Source organism: Salvelinus fontinalis, chromosome 9 (assembly GCF_029448725.1).
Source record: "Salvelinus fontinalis isolate EN_2023a chromosome 9, ASM2944872v1, whole genome shotgun sequence".
Classification (NCBI taxonomy): domain Eukaryota; kingdom Metazoa; phylum Chordata; class Actinopteri; order Salmoniformes; family Salmonidae; genus Salvelinus; species Salvelinus fontinalis.
The window spans coordinates 59,615,186-59,636,552 of record NC_074673.1 but is presented as its reverse complement, the minus strand read 5'-3'; the positions used below and the strand labels follow the sequence as shown (position 1 = coordinate 59,636,552).

The following is a 21,367-nucleotide window of genomic DNA, read 5'->3' as shown; positions in this document are numbered from 1 at the left end:
AAGCTGATACACGCACGTGCGCAGGGAGGCAGGCATGCACACTGATGCCCACCCCACACGTATAATATCACACACTCGTCATCTCTTTTTCCCATAACATCTTTCCGCTCAGTATGTTCTTAATGAGTGCCTTTCGGGCAATTTAAAGTATTGATTGGTGATTTTTTGTTGTTGGAGGAATGTAACTGATTTTCTGGGTCATTTGTGATGTTATATATGTGCTTACCATGACTGTGTTTTTGTATTTTAATATATACAGTGCCTTCAGAAAGTATTTACACCCCTTGACTTTTACCATATTTTGTTACGTTACATCCTTATTCTAAAATTGATTAAATCGTTTTTCCCCCTCATCAATCTGCACACAACACCCCATAATGACAAAGCTAAAAAAGTTTTAATAAATGTTTGTTAATTTATTAAAAATTAAAAACTGAAATATTACATTTACATAAGTATTCAGACCCTTTATTCAGTACTTTGTTGAAGCACCTTTGGCAGTAATTACAACCATGAGTCTTCTTGGGTATGACTCTACAAGCTAGGCACGCCAATGTATATAATGTGTATATTTACATTGTATTATAAAGGGCGCATTTCCTGTCCGAGTTTGTAATACCAACATGTTTTAAGCAGACTACCATAGTGCCTGTGACCAAGAACACTAAGGTAACCTGCCTAAATGACTACTGACTCGTAGCATTCACATCTGTAGCCACGAAGTGCTTTGAAAGGCTGGTCATGGCTCACATCAACAACATCACCCCAGAAACCCTAAACCCTCTCCAATTTGCATACCGCCCCAACAGATCCACGGATGATGCAGTCTCTACTGCACTCCACACTGCCCTTTCCCACCTGGACAAAAGGAACATCTATGTGAGAATGCTATTCATTGACTACAGCTCAGTGTTCAACACCATAGTACCCTCAAAGCTCATCACTAAGCTAAGGACCCTGGGACTAAACACCTCCCTCTGCAACTGGATCTTGGACTTCCTGACGGTCCGCCCCCAGCTGGTAAGTGTAGGTAACATCACATCCGCCATGCTGATCCTCAACACAGGGGCCCCTCAGGGGTGCATGCTCAGCCCCCTCCTGTACTCCATGTTCACTCATGACTGCACGGCCAGGCAGGACTCCAACACCTGATCACCGACAACAACGAGACAGCCTATAGGGAGGAGGTCAGCAACCTGGCTGTGTGGTGCCAGGACAACAACCTCTCCCTCAACGTGATCAAGACAAAGGAGATGATTGTGGACTTCAGGAAAAAGAGGACCGAGCATGCCCCCATTCTCACCGATTTCTCATCGAAGTCTAGGTCCAAGAGGCTTCTAAACAGCTTCTACCTCCAAGCCGTAAGACTCCTGAACATCTAGTCAAATGGCTACCCAGACTATTCACATTGCTCCCCCTCCCCTCTCCACACCTCTGCCACTCTCTGTTGTCATCTATGCGTAGCCGTTTTAATTAACTCTACCTACATGTACATACTACCTCAGCTAACCGGTGTCCCCGCACATTGACTCTCTACTGACACCCCCCTGTATATATAGTTATTTTTTACTGCTCCTTTTTAATTACTTGTTACTTTTATCTCTTATTCTTATCCTTATTTTTTGAAACTGCTCTGTCGGTTAGGGGCTCATAAGTAAGCATTTCACTGTAAGGTCTACACCTGTTCTATTCGGCGGCAGGTGACTAATAATGTCTTCCCTGTTAAAAAATAAATAAATAAAAAATACCTTGCAGAACAGGCCTCTCTCTCATGGCACAATGGGGACTGTGAAATGACACACAAACAAACAGACACACTCTACCACACCATAACACACACAATCTACACACAGAATTTTTTTGTGGTAGTGTTTGTATTTAAAATTTGTGTGACTCCTTGTCTATCAGTGTTTTGTTACTTGTCATGTCTTGTGTTTTTTGTGGATCCCAGGAAGAGTAGCTGCTGTTTCTGCAAAATCTAATGGGGAGACAAATAAGCAAATAAATACAAATATCAGTTATCGGCAGTTGAGTATCTGCGCAGCCAATGTCCCCTATGTAGCACTAGCCTCGTGTCAAACGGTTGCAAGTCTGTACCACTGACATGGTTGGCTGTCCTCAAGAAACCTCTGGCTGGACTGCATTTTGTTAATGCTGCTTATAATTTATCTTATATCTAACCAGTTTCCCAGTCCCTGCCGATGAAAAACATGGTCTTCTTGGGGTAAGTGTTGGGTTTGCGCCAGACAAAGCGTTTTCCTTGATGGCCAAAAAGCTACATTTTTGTCTCAACTGACCAGAGTACCTTCTTCCATATGTTTGTGGAGTCTCCCACATGCCTTTTGGTAAACGTCAAACGTGTTTGCTTATTCTTTTCTTTAAGCAATGGCTTTTTTCTGGCCACTCTTTCATAAAGCCCAGCTCTATGGAGTGTACGACTTAAAGTGGTCCTATGGACAGATACTCAAATCTCCGCTGTGGAACTTTGCAGCTCCGTAAGGGTTATCTTTGTTTGCCTTTCTGATTAATGCCCTCCTTGCCTGGTCCATGAGTTTTGGTGGGCGACCCTCTCCTGGCAGGTTTTTTGTGGTGCCATATCATTTCAAATGTTTAATAATGGATTTATTGGTGGTCAGTGGGATGTTCAAAGTTTCTGATATTTGTTTATAACCCTACCCTGATCTGTACTTCTCCACAACTTTGTCCCTGACCTGTTTGGAGAGTTCCTTGGTCTTCAAAGTGCCGCTTGCTTGGTGGTGCCCCTTGCTTAGTGGTATTGCAGACTGGGACCTTTTCAGAACAGGTGTATATATACACTGAGATCATGTGACAAATTATGTGACACTTAGATTGCACACAGGTGGACTTTATTTAACTAATTATGTGACTTCTGAAGGTAATTGGTTGCACCAGATCTTCACCAATTTGGACTATTTTGTGTATGTCCATGACATGAAATTAAAATTCAATTACAGGTTATAATGAAACAAAATAGGAAAAATGCCTATTGAGTGAATACTTTTGCAAGGAACTGTATAAGATCTACAGAAAATACAGAAGTTCCAAAGGTGGAGGTGTGGCTGTTTTTTATTCAGAACCACATTCCTCTAAAGTTTAGAGAGGATCCCATGTTAAATACTGTTGAAGTACTATGGCTACAGGTTCTTCTGCCTCGCCTAAAGCCCATTCTGGTGGGAAGCTGCTATAGACCACAAAGTGCTAACATTCAGAAGCTGGATAGTGTGTGAAATGCTTGATAATGTATGTGAAATCCATAGAGAGAGATATTTCATGGGTGATTTAAATATTGACTGGCTTTCTTCAGCCTGCCCACTCAAGAGAAAGCATCAAACTGTAACTAGTGCCTGCAACCTGGTTCAGGTTATCAATCAACCTACCAGGATAGTTACAAACAGTATAGGAATGAAATCATCAACATCTATTGATCACATCTTTAGTAATGCTACAGAAGTTTGTTTGAAAGCAGTATCCAAATCCATCGGATGTAGTGATCACAATATATCAGCCATAATATTGTGTATAAGAGGTCATAGAATACGTTTTGTAGTGATTCCTGTGTTGTTTAGGTGAATAATATGTGTTGGTCCGTGGTGTGTAATGACCACGAACCAGACACTGCACTTGACACATTTATGACATTGCTTATCGAAGTCACTAATGAGCATGCACCCTTTTAAGAAAATGACTGTAAAAACTGTTAAACTTCATAGGGATAGGGGGCAGTGTTTCCACTTTGAACAAATTGCATGCCCAAACGAAATTTCCTCCTATGTCCCAGAAGGTAATACATGCATATTATTATTAATATTGTATAGAAAACACTCGGAAGTTTCTAAAACTGTTTGAATTATTTCTGTAAGTATAACAGAACTCATTTGGCAGACACAAACCTGAGAAGAGGTCAAAACAGGAAATGAGAAGTCGATTTTCAAAACAGTGTCAAATGGTACCCCGTCTAGATATGACCGAACAAACACTGCCTAGGGCTTCCACTAGATGTCGTCATCTTTAGATTTTAGTCTTATTATTCTACTATAAAGGAGGGGCTCATGGGAGCTGTTCTAGTGAGTGGTCGTCAGAATTCTCAGTCAGGATTTGCGCGCGAGGGAGAGAGAGAGCCCTCGTTCCAATGCTCTTTCTTCAGACAATGAAATTCTCCGGTTGGATCCTTATTGATGATTAATGTAAAACACTTAGTAAATATGGATTGCAAACATCATTTGACCTGTTTCTACGACCTGTAACGGAATTTTTTGAGTTTTTGTCTGGATGGATTGTTCGTGCGTCATGAAATGGATTCCTGGGATGAACATGCTAACAAGTGGCTAAATGATGGGCTTTATGGAACTTTTCAGTCATTTTATTGTCGATCTGTGAATCCTGGGAGTGCCTTCTGATGAAGTTATTCGGATGGTAAGTGCATATTTATAGTGTTTTTGTAGCTTTTGTTGACATCAAAATGGCCCCAGGGCTAGACAGGATTTATTAACTCCCTGTGGATTGATGAGGAATTGAAAAATTGTACAGTTCAGAGGGATGAACCGATCAGCAAACTTACTGCAATTTGAGAAATCGTGACTAAACTGAATAAAAAGAAAAAGAAAATACAGTATGAAATAAAGATAAATGACACAGAATGATAGTAACAAGCCTTGGAGCAGCATAAGTTATATTTTGGGCAAAAAGGCAAGTTAAGTTAATCACAAAACCCACTGATACTGCAAACTACTTTAATGATTAATTCATTAACAAGATTAGCACACTTAGGCATGACATGCCAGCAACAAACACTGACACTACACATCCAAGTATATCTGACCAAATTATGAAAGACAAGCATTGTAATGTTGAATTCTGTAAGTAAAACATTATTATTGTCTCTCAACAATGACAAGCCTCCGGTGTCTGACAACTTGGATGGAAAATTATTGAGGATAAGGGTGGACGATCTTGCCACTCCTATTTGCCATATCTTCAATTTACATCTACCACAGTGACTGAAATGACAGCAACACTTAACAAAGAGCTGCAGTTCATTTCAGAATGGGTGGCAAAGAAGGACAAGTCATTCTCTAAACCCTAAACCTCAACTAAATCTTGAAATGAATAATGTGGAAATTGAGCAAGTTGAGGAGACTAAACTGCTTGGACTATTCCTGTATTGTAAACTGTCATGGTCAAAACATATTCATACAACAGTTGCTAGGATGGGGAGAAGTACACTGCTCAAAAAAATAAAGGGAACACTTAAACAACACAATGTAACTCCAAGTCAATCACACTTCTGTGAAATCAAACTGTCCACTTAGGAAGCAACACTGATTGACAATAAATTTCACATGCTGTTGTGCAAATGGAATAGACAAAAGGTGGAAATTATAGGCAATTAGCAAGACAAAAGGTGGAAATTATAGGCAATTAGCAAGACACCCCCCAAAACAGGAGTGATTCTGCAGGTGGTGATCACAGACCACTTCTCAGTTCCTATGCTTCCTGGCTGATGTTTTGGTCACTTTTGAATGCTGGCGGTGCTCTCACTCTAGTGGTAGCATGAGACGGAGTCTACAACCCACACAAGTGGCTCAGGTAGTGCAGTTCATCCAGGATGGCACATCAATGCGAGCTGTGGCAAAAAGGTTTGCTGTGTCTGTCAGCGTAGTGTCCAGAGCATGGAGGCGCTACCAGGAGACAGGCCAGTACATCAGGAGACGTGGAGGAGGCCGTAGGAGGGCAACAACCCAGCAGCAGGACCGCTACCTCCGCCTTTGTGCAAGGAGGTGCACTGCCAGTGCCCTGCAAAATGAGCTCCAGCAGGCCACAAATGTGCAGTGGATAGTGGATAGCCTTTCATATCTAGTGGATAGCCTTTCAAGAAGAGTGGATGCTGTTTTAGCAGCAAACGGGGGACCAACTCCATATTAATACCCATGATTTTGGAATGAGATGTTCGACGAGCAGGTGTCCACATTCATTTGGTCATGTAGTGTATTCCAATCAGTATTCTCTAAATAATCCTCCAGTATTGAGTCTGCCTCCTCTGTCAAATGCCTCACTATTCTCTGTGTTGGTGGCTCCCTCTTGAGTTGCTGCTTGTAGGTGGGCTGTAGTAGCAGAGCGATTGGCTGAAGTGGGGGCGGAGGATGGGTTTGTACCCTCCATGGATGTTTGTGTATACATGGTCAAGCACGCTGGATCCTTTTGTGGGGCAGGATACATGGTGATATTTTTGGATTTTTTTTTTTTTTTGTGGGTAGATCTACTTTAATATTGCAGATATATTGTAGCTTCCATCAATGTAATTGTCTGCATCACTTCCAATCCCCATATTCTTTTGCAAATATAAAGTACCAGTGAAAAGTTTGGACACACCTACTCATTCAAGGGTTTTCTTTGTTTTCTACATCCTACGTCCTACAATCTAAGCTTGATGCCCTCTATCTCACATAAATCATCAAGGAACCCACCAGGTACAACCCTACATCTGTAAACATGGGCACACTCATTGATATTATCCTGACCAACTTTCCCTCCAAATACACCTCTGCTGTTTTCAATCAGGATCTCAGCGATCACTGCCTCATTGCCTGCATCCGTTATGGGTTCGCGGTCAAACGACCACCCCTCGTCACTGTCAAACGCTCCTTAAAACACTTCTGTGAGCAGGCCTTTCTAATCGACCTGGCCTGGGTATCCTGGAAGGATATTGACCTCATCCCGTCAGTAGAGGATGCCTGGTTGTTCTTTAAAAGTAATTTCCTCACCATCTTAAATAAGCATGCCCCTTTCAAAAAATGTAGAACTAAGAACAGATATAGCCCTTGGTTCACTCCAGACCTGACTGCCCTCGACCAGCACAAAAACATCCTGTGGCGTACTGCACTAGCATCGAATAGTCCCCACGATATGCATCTTTCAGGGAAGTCAGGAACCAATACACACAGTTAGGATAGCAAATGCTAGCTTTTTCAAACAGAAATTTGCATCCTGTAGCTCTAACTCCCCAAAGTTCTGCGACACTGTAAAATCCATGGAAAATAAGAGCACCTCCTCTCAGCTGCCCACTGCACTGAGGCTAGGAAACACTGTCACCACCGATAAATCCACAATAATTGAGATGCTCAATAAGCATTTCTCTACGGCTGGCCATGCTTTCCTCCTGGCTACCCCAACCCCGGTCAACAGCTCTGCACCCCCCGCAGCTACTTTCCCAAGCCTCCCCAGCTTCTCCTTCACCCAAATCCAGATAGCAGATGTTCTGAAAGAGCTGCAAAACCTGGACCCGTACAAATCAACTGGGCTAGACAATCTGGACCCTCTCTTTCTAAAATTATCCGCCGCAATTGTTGCAACCCCTATTACAAAGGGACTGTTCAACCTCTCTTTTGTATCGTCCGAGATTCCTAAAGATTGGAAAGCTGCTGCGGTCATCCCCCTCTTTAAAGGGGGTGACACTAGACTCAAACGGTTACAGACCTATATCCATACTACCCTGCCTTTCTAAAGTATTCAAAAGCCAAGTTAACAAACAGATCACTGACCATTTTGAATCGCACTGTGTGCAGCCATCTTTTCCGACCTGGCCAAGGCTTTCGACTCTGTCAATCACCGTATTCTTATCGGCAGTCTCATCAGCCTTGGTTTCTCAAATGACTGCATCGCCTGGTTCACCAACTACTTCTCAGAGTTCAGTTTGTCAATTCTGAGGGCCTGTTGTCCGGACCTCTGGCTTTCTCTATTTGGGTACCACATGGTTCAATTCTCTGTATATATCAATGATGTCGCTCTTGCTGCGGGTGATTCCCTGATCCACCTCTACGCAGACGACACCATTCTGTATACATCTGGCCTTTCTTTGGACACTGTCAACAAACCTCCAAACCAGCTTCAATGCTGTACAACACTCCTTCCGTGGCCTCCAACTGCTCTTAAACGCTAGTAAAACTAAATGCATGCTCTTCAACCGATCGCTGCCCGCACCTGCCCACCTGACTAGCATCACTACTCTGAACAGTTCTGACTTAAAATATGTGGACAAATACCTAGGTGTCTGGCTAGACTGTAAACTCTCCTTCCAGTCTCATATTAAGCATCTGCAATCCCAAATTAAATCTAGAATCGTCTTCCTATTTCACAACAAAGCCTCCTTCACTCACGCTGCCAAACATACCCTCGTAAAACTGACTATTCTACTCATCCTCGACTTCGGCGATGTCATTTACAAAATAGCCTCCAACACTCTACTCAGCAAACTGGTTGCAGTCTATCAAAGTGCCATCCGTTTTGTCACCAAAGCCCCATATACCACCCACTACTGCGACCTGTGTGCTCTCGTCGGCTGGCCTTCGCTACATATTCGTCGCTAGACCCACTGGCTCCAGGTCATCTATAAGTCTTTTCTAGGTAAAGCTCCGCCTTATCTCAGCTCACTGGTCGCCATAACAACACCCACCCGTAGCACGTGCTCCAGCAGGTATATATCACTGGTCATCCCCAAAGCCAACACCTCGTTTGGCCGCCTTTCCTTCCAGTTCTCTGCTGCCAATGACTGGAACGAATTGCAAAAATCGCTGAAGTTGGAGACATATCTCCCTCACTAACTTTAAGCATCAGCTATCTGAGCAGCTTGCCGATCGCTGCAGCTGTACACAGCCCACCTGTAAATAGCCCATTCAACTACCTACCTCATCCCCATATTGTTTTTATTAACTTTTTTGCTCTTTTGAACATGTATCACTCCAGTGTTACTTTGTTAAATTGTAATTACTTCGCTACTATGGCCTATGTATTGCCTTACTTCCTTACTCCATTCGTACACTCTGTGTATAGATTTTTCTATTGTGTTATCGACTTTACTTTCGTTTATCCCATGTGTAACTCTGTATTGTTTTTTGTTGCACTGATTTGCTTTATCTTGGCCAGGTTGCAGTTGTAAATGAGAACTTGTTCTCAACTGGCATACCTGGTTAAATAAAGGTGAAAAAAAAAATTGTGTGCCAAAGTTGATCAATTAGCGGGAGGGACTTCTTGTGGCATGCGGTTCTCAAGTTCAGAACGTGTGTTATTCAAAACCATACAGCGCTGAGATGCGCCGACCATGAGCTCTGACGCCATGTATAGCATGTTACTGTACAGCCACTGCATTCCAATTTAGGCTCTTATCAGTGCCATTTTCAATCCGTATACAGGAACGAGTGTAAAGGTAGAATCAGAATTTTATCTCGGTAAGCTTTTTATTTGAAATAAATAGTGGTTTAATTGAACCTGGTCAGCCAGTCGACTGCATGCCCCTCTCCCAGCCTCAAGTTGGCTCGATAGAAGTTCCGATCAACTTCTAGTGAATCTTTATTTTCTTTTCAATAACTTTCTACTTGTGATGTGCTAGTTGCCTTGTGCAAGATTGATGTAAAACAAACACTGGGGCTGATTTGGTTGAGCTGTTCTTGCTGCAGCTTTCTGCTCCTCTGATTGTAGAATCTTTGACACATTATTTACCTTTTACTATTTCTGGTACCATCCCCGGGGTCTGTAAGGCGACCCATTTACTCTCCCTCTACAAAGGTGGTGTCCTGTGTGACCTAAATAGTTATTGCCCCATTTCCAAATGTTCTTACCTAGGAACAATTCTAGAGTCCTTGGTAAATACTCAACTTAGATCCTTTGTAACTATGAAATGTATTCTAAATGTACACAAGTCAGGTTTCAGACCAGGTCGTAGCCCCATCTCTGCTGCTTCTTTGTTTTTAAATGACGTTCTTAATTGTTTGGAGAAGAAGAAACCCTGTGCTGCCCTTTCTATTGACCTGTCTAAAGTCTTCAACACTTTGGACCACGAATGACTTATTCAGAGGCTTTCATCAATTGGCATGGACCAGGCTGCGTGTAGCAGGGATTGATTCTTGGTCCGGTTCTTTTCACTATTTCCATTAACCCCCTATGGCGCAAAACGAATTACCATAATTAAACAATCCCCATAAAAATGTGTACTTTTAAACTAGATATCTGTTTTTTTTTTGCATTGGATGCGTCTCAATCCACCTATGTCGCACTTCAGCATCTGCGGTGAAAAGTGACAGAGCTAGAGCGGTGTTTGTTAGACCATGAGACATCCCGAAAATCGGTCTTCTCACAGAATCGTCTGTAGCGGCTGAATGGTTTGCCCTGTTATGACCCCTCTATGAAAAGATGAGACTCTCTCGAACATGATGGTGGCCTCCGTTTGGGTCTCGTCTGAAGTTGAACAGCCGTTCTGCCCGCGTGTGTCTGAACAGTATGGGATACACACCAATTTTGCAATGTTGTCAATTGGGCCCTTTATCTACTTCCCCAGAGTCATACCATTTTTATGTCTCTGCGTGCAGTTTGAAGGAAGTTGCTAACTTGCGCTAGCGTTAGCATAATGACTGTACGTCTATAGTATCTGCTAGCATGCAAAATGGTATCTGCTAGCATGCTACAATCCTGCATTATCCCTTTAACCTTCTGACATACAAGTTACCATAACCAAACTCAGGGATGGCTAACTCTGGAGATCCCTTCAATCTCCACCAAGTTAGGTAAATCTGCTTTTTGTGTTTTTTCCCCTCTTGCGTGTAATGATCTCTAAAATGTCTTAAAGTTGGAGGATTTGGTGCCTCTAGGGCAATTCAGGCAGATATTAGAGGGCCTTTTTACTGAAGAATGTGTTTGTTTCATCTGATTGTATTTTGCTTTTCGTGTTTTGTGTAATTGATGTGTTTATAGAGATGTATAGTGTAATTGTTGTTTATTGATGTGCTCATGCAGGGCTCATCTGTGAAAGAGACCTAGTCTCAACATGACATCCTGCTTAAATAAAAAACGTTAAAAAAATGTAGTCCTGTGAGATGCCAGGCCTTTACATTAGGATACAGTCTGTAGTTGAGAAAATTGAAGCACCCCCGAAGGGATGTTTCAGAATAAGAAGTGATCCTTACTAACATTATGCATAGAGGATCAGGACTCAGATGAATAAGGGATTCAAAGGGTGATTTTATGTGCTAACTGACACAGAGAGGGATGTGGAGAGAGAGACGTGGAGAGAGAGACATGTGGGGAGAGAAAGAAAGGGTGAGAGAGAGGACGAGAGAGAGAGCGAGAGTGAGCTGAATGAAGGCAGAGGGAAGACGAGAGTGGCTGGGAGAGAGAGAGAGCGAGAGAGAGAGGAACTAGGCATGTTTGCTGGGACTAGATAGAGAGAAGGGGGCAGCTAGTAGCTAGTGCTAGTGTGATTACTTCTCCCTGCCCTAGTGAGAATGCTCAGGGATTACCCACTCTGTTGCAGTGAGAATGCACTTGGATTACAAACACACACCAGTGGCGGTCGGTGACGTTTAAGATTAGGGAGGACATTTTTTTTATGAGCATGGTCTTATTTCTGTTACAGCATATTGGATGACATATCATTCTTATTGCAATCACCCAGCTGTAACATTGATAGGTTTAGGCTACTACATGATACTCACATTTTCCCTATACCCGACGGGTGCAGGGTGTTGTCGTTCTTTTCCACAAAGAAAAACCCTGCGCCGGCAGGGGATGCAGACGGACGGATGCCTCCAGTAGCCAGAGAATCCTCAATATACTCCTCCATGGGCTTGGTTTCCGGGCCGGATAGAGAATATAGCCGACCACGAGGTGGTGTGGTGCCGGGGAGGATATCAATGGCACAATCATAAGGACGATGCTGGGGAAGAGAAAGTAGTAGCATGTGCCTTACTGAAGACCTCCAGGAGGTCATGCTACTCTGTGAGAATGGCAGCGGCATCCGAGGCTTCGGAGCCCTGAGGAGGACGTCTCAGGGAAGGCTGCGCCGCTTTAAGGCAAAACCCAGGATAGAACTCGTGGTCCAGTTAATAACAGGGTTGTGTCTTCGGAGCCAAGAAAATCCCAAGACAACAGGAACATGGGGGGATTCGATGAGGCGGAACTGTATTGTTTCACTGTGACTTCCCGAAACCCGGATGTGAACGGGTACTGTGCTATGGGTGACTCTTCCAACTGAGCGGCAGTCCAGTGCCCTCGCATCCATGGGAACAAAGAGAAGGTGGGAATACCTAATTCAGAAACTATGGTAGCATCCATAAAACGTTCATCAGCCCCAGAGACAATGAGCACCCTGAGAGACTTAGACAGGTCTCCCCCACAGCAGAATCACAAAAAAAGGTGTGCGGGTGATGGGAATTAGGGGACTCCCAGTCTGGCTCACCAGAGTACTTGTACCCACTAGAGAAAAAGGTTTCTTAACAGGGCAGATGGATATATAATGTCCCGCACCCCCACAGTACAGAAAACAGTTAGAACTCAGTCTACGTGAGCGTTCCCCAATCGATCATCTAGCTCTTCTCCAGTTGTATGGGCTCAGAAGTAGCAAACTCACCCTTCGTCAATGATTCTCGGGGGACCTCGTGTGTTTACGGCTCTCCTCAGAAATACACACTTCGGGGATTTCCGGATTCCTTAGGACGTGTGCCAGCATCAGCAGATGAACGAGTGATCCCCAGGCCCGACCTCTTCTCACACCGGCGTTCTCATAGGCGCCCTTCAATCCTAATCGAAAGGGCAAGGAGGAAATTGAGGTCCAATGGTATTTCCCGAGCTGCGAGCTCGTCCTTTATCCCCTCCGACAGTCCGTGGAGGAAGGTGTCGAACAGAGCCTCCGGATTCCAGGATCTCTCGGCGGCTAATGTACGAAAATCTACTGCATAGGCTGCCACACTACGGGAGTTCTGATGTACTTGCAGTAGTTTATGAGCTGCCTCCTTCCTGGGCACCGGAGAATCGAAAACCTTCCTCACCTCTGCCATAAATTCCTCCATGCTATGGCACACAGCGGATTGCTGCTCCCACACAGCCGTCGCCCAGGAGAGCACCCTTCCGGACATTAGCGTAATTAAATAAACTATCTTTGATTGGTCCGACGGGAACGAAGAGAGCTGAAGTTCGAAAATGAGGGAGCACTGGGAAAGGAATGCCCGGCAGGTACCAGGATCACCACCATAACGCTCCGGAGGAGGTAAGCGGCGTTCTCGGGGAGCCGGGGTAGGTTGAACAAATCGATCACTAGTAGAGAGGTTACTGAGTGGTTGGGAGGTCTCAGATGCGGAGTGCTGCCTATGAGCTAATTCACCGATTTGTTCCGTTACCGCTTGAACCCTTGGTCTTGGCGTTCTGCCAGAGAATGAAGCCCTTCCAAAAAGTCCCGAAGTAGCTCCTCATGCTTCCCAATGGTGTCTCACTCAGGGAGACAGCGTGATGGAGCTGGTCCAAGTCTGTAGGGTCTGTCATGGCCAGTTCGTACTATAAGGGCACAAGGCGAGACCTATATGCAGACACACGAGGTAGATGGTTGAGCTCCGATATTTATTATAACACAAGGGGTAGGCAAAAGGCAGGTAAGGTACAGACGAGAGTTCATAAACCAGGTCAGGGTCCAAAGAGTACAGGGCATTAGGCAGGCTCGAGGTCAGGGCAGGAAGCATGGTCAGGCAGGCGGGATCGGTGTCAGGACAGGCAAGGATCAAAATCAGGAGGACTAGGAAAAAGGGAGACTGGGAAAAATAGGAGCTAGGAGCTAAACACTGGTTGACTTGGCAAACAAGACGAACTGGCACAGAGAGACTGAAAACACAGGGATAAATACACAGGGGATGATGAGCGACACCTGGAGGTGGTGGAGACAAGCACAAGGACAGGTGAAACAGATCTTGCCTTGCACACTTTGCCTAAATCTAGCTGATCTAGGGTGTAATCATTAGTCCAAACAGTTGCAAACAAGAGTTTCTATTGGACAAATTCTGGTTGGTTTATCCTCGTTTAGTTCCGTTTGCTTCCGTTTAAGAAAAGTTTTTCAACGGAATCGGCAGAATGATCACCCTGATCACCTGCACACACAGTTCACTTTCATAGCAGCAACATCACATTCCAACCACATCATCAATTTGCTCGTTGTATAATTCCTTCTCACATTTTGTTTTTTCATTTCCATATGATGTCTATCTCTGATAAGCTACCCAGAAAAGGGCTGAAATAGCCCATATTAATATATGTAGCCTTAGAAATAAGATTCATTAAATCAATAACTAACATTTGTCTATTAGCCATTTCTGAGACTCACTTAGAAAATTAATTTGATGATACAGCAGTAGCAATACAAGGTAATAACATTTATAGAAGAGACAGGAATGCTTATGGGGGAGGTGTTGCTGTATATATATTCAGAGCCACATCCCTGTAATGCTTAGAGAATATCTTCTGTCAGGTGTTATTGAAGTGTTGTGGTTGCAGGTTCACCCGGCACAGCTAAAGCCTTTTCTTTTGGGGTGTTGCTATATTACATGTTTTTTTTATTTGTATTTTTTTTAAATGTAACCTTTATTTCACTAGGCAAGTCAGTTAAGAACAAATTCTTATTATATGCCGCCAAGTGTTAACCTCTAACGAGCACCTACCCCGGGTCCGGGAGCACCCCCCACCCCCCCCCCCCCCCCCACACTGATTAGCATCGCTAGCATAGCGTCACAATTAAATAGTAGCATCTAAATATCATTAAATCACAAGTCCAAGACACCTAATGAAAGATACAGATCCTGTGAATAAAGCCACCATTTCCGATTTTTTAAATGTTTTACAGGGAAGACAAAATATGTAAATCTATTAGCTAACCACGTTAGCAAAAGACATCACTTTTCTAACTCCATCAGTTTCTTACTCCATCAGGTGCTATCACCAATTCGGCTAAACTAAGATATTGATAGCCACTAACCAAGAAAAAACCTAATCAGATGACAGTCTGATAACATATTTATGGTATAGGATAGTTTTTTTTTGAAAAATGTGCATTTTTCAGGTATAAATCACAGTTCTACATTGCAGCTGCAATCTGAAATAGTGCCGACGCAGCCAGAACAATTACAGAGACCAACGTCATATAAGTAATTACTTATCTTAAAACATTTCAGAAAAAATACACAGCGTACAGATATTGAAAGCCCAACATCTGGTGAATCCAAACAATATTTCTGATTTATTAAATGTTTTATAGCGAAAACAAAATGTAGCGCTAAATTAGCATAGCCACACCAGCCAGAACCAGCTGGGCGCCCACGACCAGTTCACATGCACAACAGATATATGAAATAACATCGTAAATTGGGTTTTACTATTGCTGATCTTTCATCAAAATGTTAATCAAGGTGTCCTTAGTCCTGATGAGTCGTTCAATCCATTCATAATGGCAACTTTCCCTCTTCATTTAGCATATGTACTGGTCGACTGGCCAAAGTAAAAAAAGTCACAGAACGGAACACGGCAAAACTCCCGAAAAAATTCTAATAATCTGATTAAACTATATTGAAAAAACATACATTAAGATAATATGGTCACATGTATCAAACAAACTTCGAGACGGAGATAGTTTTCATCCGTAACGGCAGCAAAACAGTAGACAATCGCACCTCCAAATCGCGCGATTCAGAGAACCGGAAGTTGTCGGTCACGCCAAAGAAATAGGCCTTATTTCACGTCAGTACAAGATAAACAAAACATTTCTCCTCTGACGTCCTCTTGACACCCAGAGGAAGACGAATGAAGTGTGTTTCGGGTCATAGTTGGCGTGACCATATATAGGCAGAGCGTTGAAGCGAGCATACACATCTTGCATTCTTCTTCTTGGTCAGGGAAAGTGCTGTCAAATGACTTCTGTTTCACTCAGAGACAAAATTTAAACGGTTTTAGAAACTATAGATTGTTTTCTATCCAATGGTATTAATTATATGCATATAGTAAGAGCAATAATTGAATAAGAGGCAGTTTAATCTGTAGAGGAAATTATGCTAATGCGAAAACAGCACCCCCTGTATTCTCAAGAAGTTAACAGCCAGTATCTACATAATATGTGTGAAATGCTTGATAGTGTATGTGATGTAAACAGAGAGGTCTACTTTCTTGGTGACCTGAATATTGACTGGTTTTCATCAAGCTGTCTGCTCAAGAGGAAGCTTCTCACTGTAACCAGTGCCTGTTATCTGGTGCAGGTTATTAATCAACCTACTTACATTTACAAACGCTACATGAACAAGATCATCCATTTGTATTGATCACATTTTTACCGATACTGTAGAACTTTGTATCCATACCCATTGGATGCAGTGATCACAATATAGTGGCTATATCCAGGAAAACCAAAGTTCCAAAAGCTGGACCTAAAATAGTGTAGAAGAGATATGATATGAAATATTTTGCTGTGACTCTTATGTGGATGTTGTTAAAAATATTTGTTGGTCAGATGTGATTAAGAAGGCTCTCCAGACGCTCCACTTGATGAATTTATGAAATTGCTTATTCCAATTATTGATACACATGCACCTGATAAGAAACTGACTGTTAGAATTCTCAAGGCTCCATGGATTGACGAGGAAGTGTATGGTTGATTTAGATGGGTCAAAGGAGTAGCTAATATGTCTGGCTGCACATCTGACTTACTGCAAATGGATAAATAATGTGACTCAACAAAAAGAAGAAGAAACTGTATTATGAAGCGAAATTCAAAATCTATTTTTTTTTAAATATTTAACTTTCACACATTAACAAGTCCAAGACACCAGATGAAAGGTGCACATCTTGTGAATCAAGCCAACATGTCCGATTTTTTAAATGTTTTACAGGGAAGACAAAATATGTAAATCTATTAGCTAACCACGTTAGCAAAAGACACAACTTTTTACAACTCCATTAGTTTCTTACTCCATCAGGTGCTATCACAAATTCGACCAAATAAAGATATAAATAGCCACTAACCAAGAAACAAATTCACCAGATGACAGTCTGATAACATATGTATTGTATAGCATATGTTTTGTTCGAAAAATTTGCATATTTCATGTATAAACCATAGTTTACATTTCAGCTACAATCTGAAATTGCACCAAAAGCAGCCATAATATTTACAGACACCAACGTCAAATAGCTAATTACTCATCATAAAACATTTCTGAAAAAGACATAGTCTGCAGCAATTGAAAGACAGGCATCTTGTGATTCCAAACAATATTTCCGATTTATTAAATGTTTTACAGCGCAAACAAAATGTATCGCTATATTAGCGTAGCTACAATAGACAGAAATAATTGGGCGCCCACGGCCAGTCCACATGCACGACAGATATATGAAAAAACATCATAAAATGGGTCTTACTTTTGCTGATCTTTCATCAGAATGTTGAAGAACGTGTCCTCTGTCCAGATGAGTCGTTGTTTCGATTCAGAATGGCAAATGTCCCTCTTCAATTAGCATTGGCACTAGCGTAGTGGCATAAATTTCTCCAACGTTAACACAGTCAGAGGATGGAACACGGCAAAACTCCCGAATAAAGTTTCAATAATCTGATTAAACTATATTGAAAAAACATACATTACGATGATATGGTCACATGTAGCAAAAAAAATTAGACCCGGAGACGTTAGCCGTTCGTTACCAAGGCAAAACAGAAGTCCATCCCACTTCCTCCAGAGTACCGGAAGTGGACGGTCAGGACAAAGAAATAGTTTTTTTTCCACCACAGAACAAGATGAGCAGAAAAATTTCTTCTCTGACATCCTCTTTACACCAATAGGAAGGCGTATAGATTGTCAGCAGACTCCTAAGTGTTAAGACCATGTATAGGCATCAAATTGAAAAGAGCATCGATTTCTGACATTTTACTTCCTGGTCAGGAAAAGTGCTGCAGAAGAACTTCTGTTTCACTCAGAGAAATAATTCCAACTCTTTTAGAAACTAGAAAGTGTTTTCTATCCAAAAATAATAATAATATTCATATTGTACGAGCAAGATTTGAGTAGGAGGCCGTTTGAAATGGGCACGATTTCACTGGCTACTCAACACTTTGCCTTGCAGCCATAAGAAGTTAAGAAGATTGTGGGAGCTGTACTGTTTTACTTCAATGCAGCCTTTGATATTTTTGACCATAACCTGTTGTTTAGAAAACGTACAGTATATGTTATGGCTTTTCATTATCTGCCAATCATGGATTCAGAGCTATCTATTTAATAGAAGCGTCTCTAATGTCAAACATGTAAAGTGTGGTGTACCACAGGGCAGCTTTCTAGGCCCTCTACTCTTTTATTTTATTACCAATGATCTGCCACTGGCATTAAACAAAGCATGTGTGTCCATGTATGCTGATGATTCAACCATATAAGCATCAGCAACCAAAGCTAATGAAGTCAAATTTTTTGGAAATTGGAAATTTTTTGGTGCGTGATTTTGAGTGATATGCAAAAATAAGGCACTAGTGTCTTTTGCAGGTGATGTTGTCAACTTTGTTTTTCCCGGGGGACAAATCCCAGAACTAATATCCCTACCGGTGTAGGCTACCTTTGAGTCATGTGCCTATAGGTGTTAGCTCTGTAGAGTAATGTTTTGTGGTCATACTGTTGAGAAATATCTTACTGTAAAGCTAGGCTTAGTAAAACACAATATTGGGTTAGGCATTAGTGAAGTGTGAGGGGAGTTGAGACAAGAAGAGGATGTGTTTTGTCTATGTTTGCCTATGTATAAAAGGACTGTGTGTATTTGTGTTTGTTGCATTAAAAGGTGTGCTTTTGAGATGAATGTCCTATGCTAATCTGGTGGTCAATTCTCAGAGCTTTTCCAGCAATACAGTTCAACTCGACATGAAAAAGTGTGAAGGATCAGTGAAGTAGAAGATGAGTGGAGAGGGAGAGATGGAAGGATGGAGTCAGAGGAGAGCAGACAGACATGCCTTCAGGTGGTGGGAGGCTGTTGGCATGATGCCAGACTTGCAGATCACACACACACACACACACACACACACACACACACACACACACACACACACACACACACACACACACACACACACACACACACACACACACACACACACACACACACACACACACACACACACAGACCTTTGAGGTGTTTCGGGACACTTTGGGGACCTTGAATCTAGACATTTGAATATATTTTTGATGGAGCCTTGCCCTTGGACTGTATGTTGACAACTTTGACATTGAGGAGGGTGGTAGAGGACTGTATGAGGGGGATTTTAAGGTGAGACAGGTTTAGGATACCCTGGAATTTTCTTTGTGTGCTTGATATTGGGTGATATGCAAAAAAAATGCACTAGTGTCTTTTGCAGGTGATGTCTACTCTACAATTCCAGTTGAAAATTAGGTTTCAACAACAGAAAGAAACAGAAGTGCTTTTCAGAGCGGGCTTCTATTAGACATTAGGCTTTTCTATTAGACAAATGCATGCAACCAAAACGTGGTGAATTGTTAATTGTCAGCATTCACTGTCGTTTCAAATACCCCCTCGATCTCCCTGTCATGTCCCTTGTTAGTAGCAGGTGGGAGTTTATAGAGAAGCCTGTCCCCATCATCCGATCACTACAGGTTTACCGGAAATGCAGGAAACTAATTAGACACTATGAATCCATTACAGATGACACATAGACAGCAGAGGGATTCATCGCCCCCACAGGTCTGAACTTGATTTAGTTTCCCTGTCTGGCACAATGGAACCAGTGGAAGTCCCAAAGTGCAAAGTCCAAGCTAAGTCAAGCTCACCTAAAACCATATGTTTTTAAAGTATTCATTGACATCTCTGAATACAATCTGAGAATGAATAGATTATATTTATTCTTGACGTGCTTCGTATTTTGACCCAGGTGTGGGAAGAACACGTTTTAAAGGTGAGCTGCACGGGGCTCATTAAGAAATGCGGCAGCCATTACTGAAGCCCAAACAAGAGTTGTATTGGGGTGTGGTTTAATGTGGATGTTCCTTGGGTGTGTGTTTGATATTCAATCACAACAAACAAACAAGGGCAGTAGTGAGTAACTTAGTGACCGCGAGGTGAGCTAAGCTAGCTTTCCTATGGAGAGAGATTTTGAAGTTGAGGACTTCTCCCCTCCTTACTGACTTGCCATCTCAAGATGATCTACTAATTCACTTCTAAATCCTATACTGATCTTGCGTTTAGCCAACCTGATAGCAGCTAGCTAGCTAGCACAACTTGCGGATAGCTACAGCCGGCTAGCCTATCTAGCTAGCTGATATTTCTCTGTCAAATCACAGTTATGCCAAGATAGCAAGTACCGGTGTCTGGAATGTGTTTCATCAGACACTCGTTCTACAACACATTGCTGTGAAAGTAGCTTGCAACTTCAAGTTTGATTACGTCTTGTCTCTCCTTATGTCCGCTGTTACGTCTTTCCCAGGAGACAAATCCCAGAACTAATATCCCTACAGGTGTAGGCTACATGTGAGTCATGTCCCTACAGGTGTAAGCTTCTGGAGTGTCTTGTGGTCATATTGCTGGACATTCTCTGAGAAATGTCAGACTGTAAAGCTAAGCTTAGTTGAAAAAAATATTGGGTTAGGCATAAGTGAAGGGTGAGGGAAGTTGAGACAGAGAGAAGAGGGTGTGTGTTTGTGAGATGTGATTTAGCACATCATGCCTAAAGACATGGTACTGTGCAAACAATATCAACAACTGCACGTTAAATACCCTGTCATCAGTCAGCTCAACTGTCAACACAATATTCTATAACTGGCTAGTTTTGTCTTGTCTCTCCTTATGTCCGCTGTTAGATCATTCCCAGGGTACAAATCCCAAATTGAATATCCGTACAGGTGTAAGCTACATGTGGACATTGCACAAACATTGCCAGCTTGAGTGTTATCAACAACAACAAAACATCGATGGGTGTGTTTGTTACAAATTTACAACATTTTCTGCTGTATATAGGCTATCATTGATTTGCTTATAAAGACAGTATGCCTACACTTTACGTATCAAATTACAAGAAGTTGTGTGTAGAGTACAACCACATAACAACCGCATTAAAAATTGTTGGTACAATTTCAGCAGTCCCAGAATTAGCGTTCTATTGTATTTCTATGGATTTGGCTGTCTGACCACACTCGGACATGCACGTCTCTCTGGGTGAGGTTCTGTCTTCAAGTCTCCAGTGGCTGATGAAGTCACTTCCATCTATGTAATGTATTACAGGTAATGTACAGGTGTAGTCAAATGGCATGAGAGGTGGAGTGGCATGACATTCCATTTTGGATATGACAGAGTGTGCCCCAAGGCTCCAGCAGGCAGAGTTCAATAAATACAGGCATATGTGAGATGCAGGAAGATGGCACTCTTGCATTACCACTCTAGCTACTGACTAAACTTCCTCCAAGAGGATGCTTTGAATCAGTCTGTAGCCTACAGAGTAACATGAGAAGAGTTTGATTGCTGAACTTATGTAGATATTCGAAACAAAGTGTAACAGTTCCATGTAGAATCAACC

The 21,367-nt window shown here is 42.3% G+C and overlaps 1 protein-coding gene across 4 annotated transcripts in view; it reads left to right on the top strand.

Moving 5' to 3' along the window:
- The window catches only part of brsk2a (BR serine/threonine kinase 2a), a 485,481-nt gene that overhangs the window by 37,002 nt on the left and 427,112 nt on the right, over positions 1-21,367 (top strand). The window lies entirely within an intron of this gene.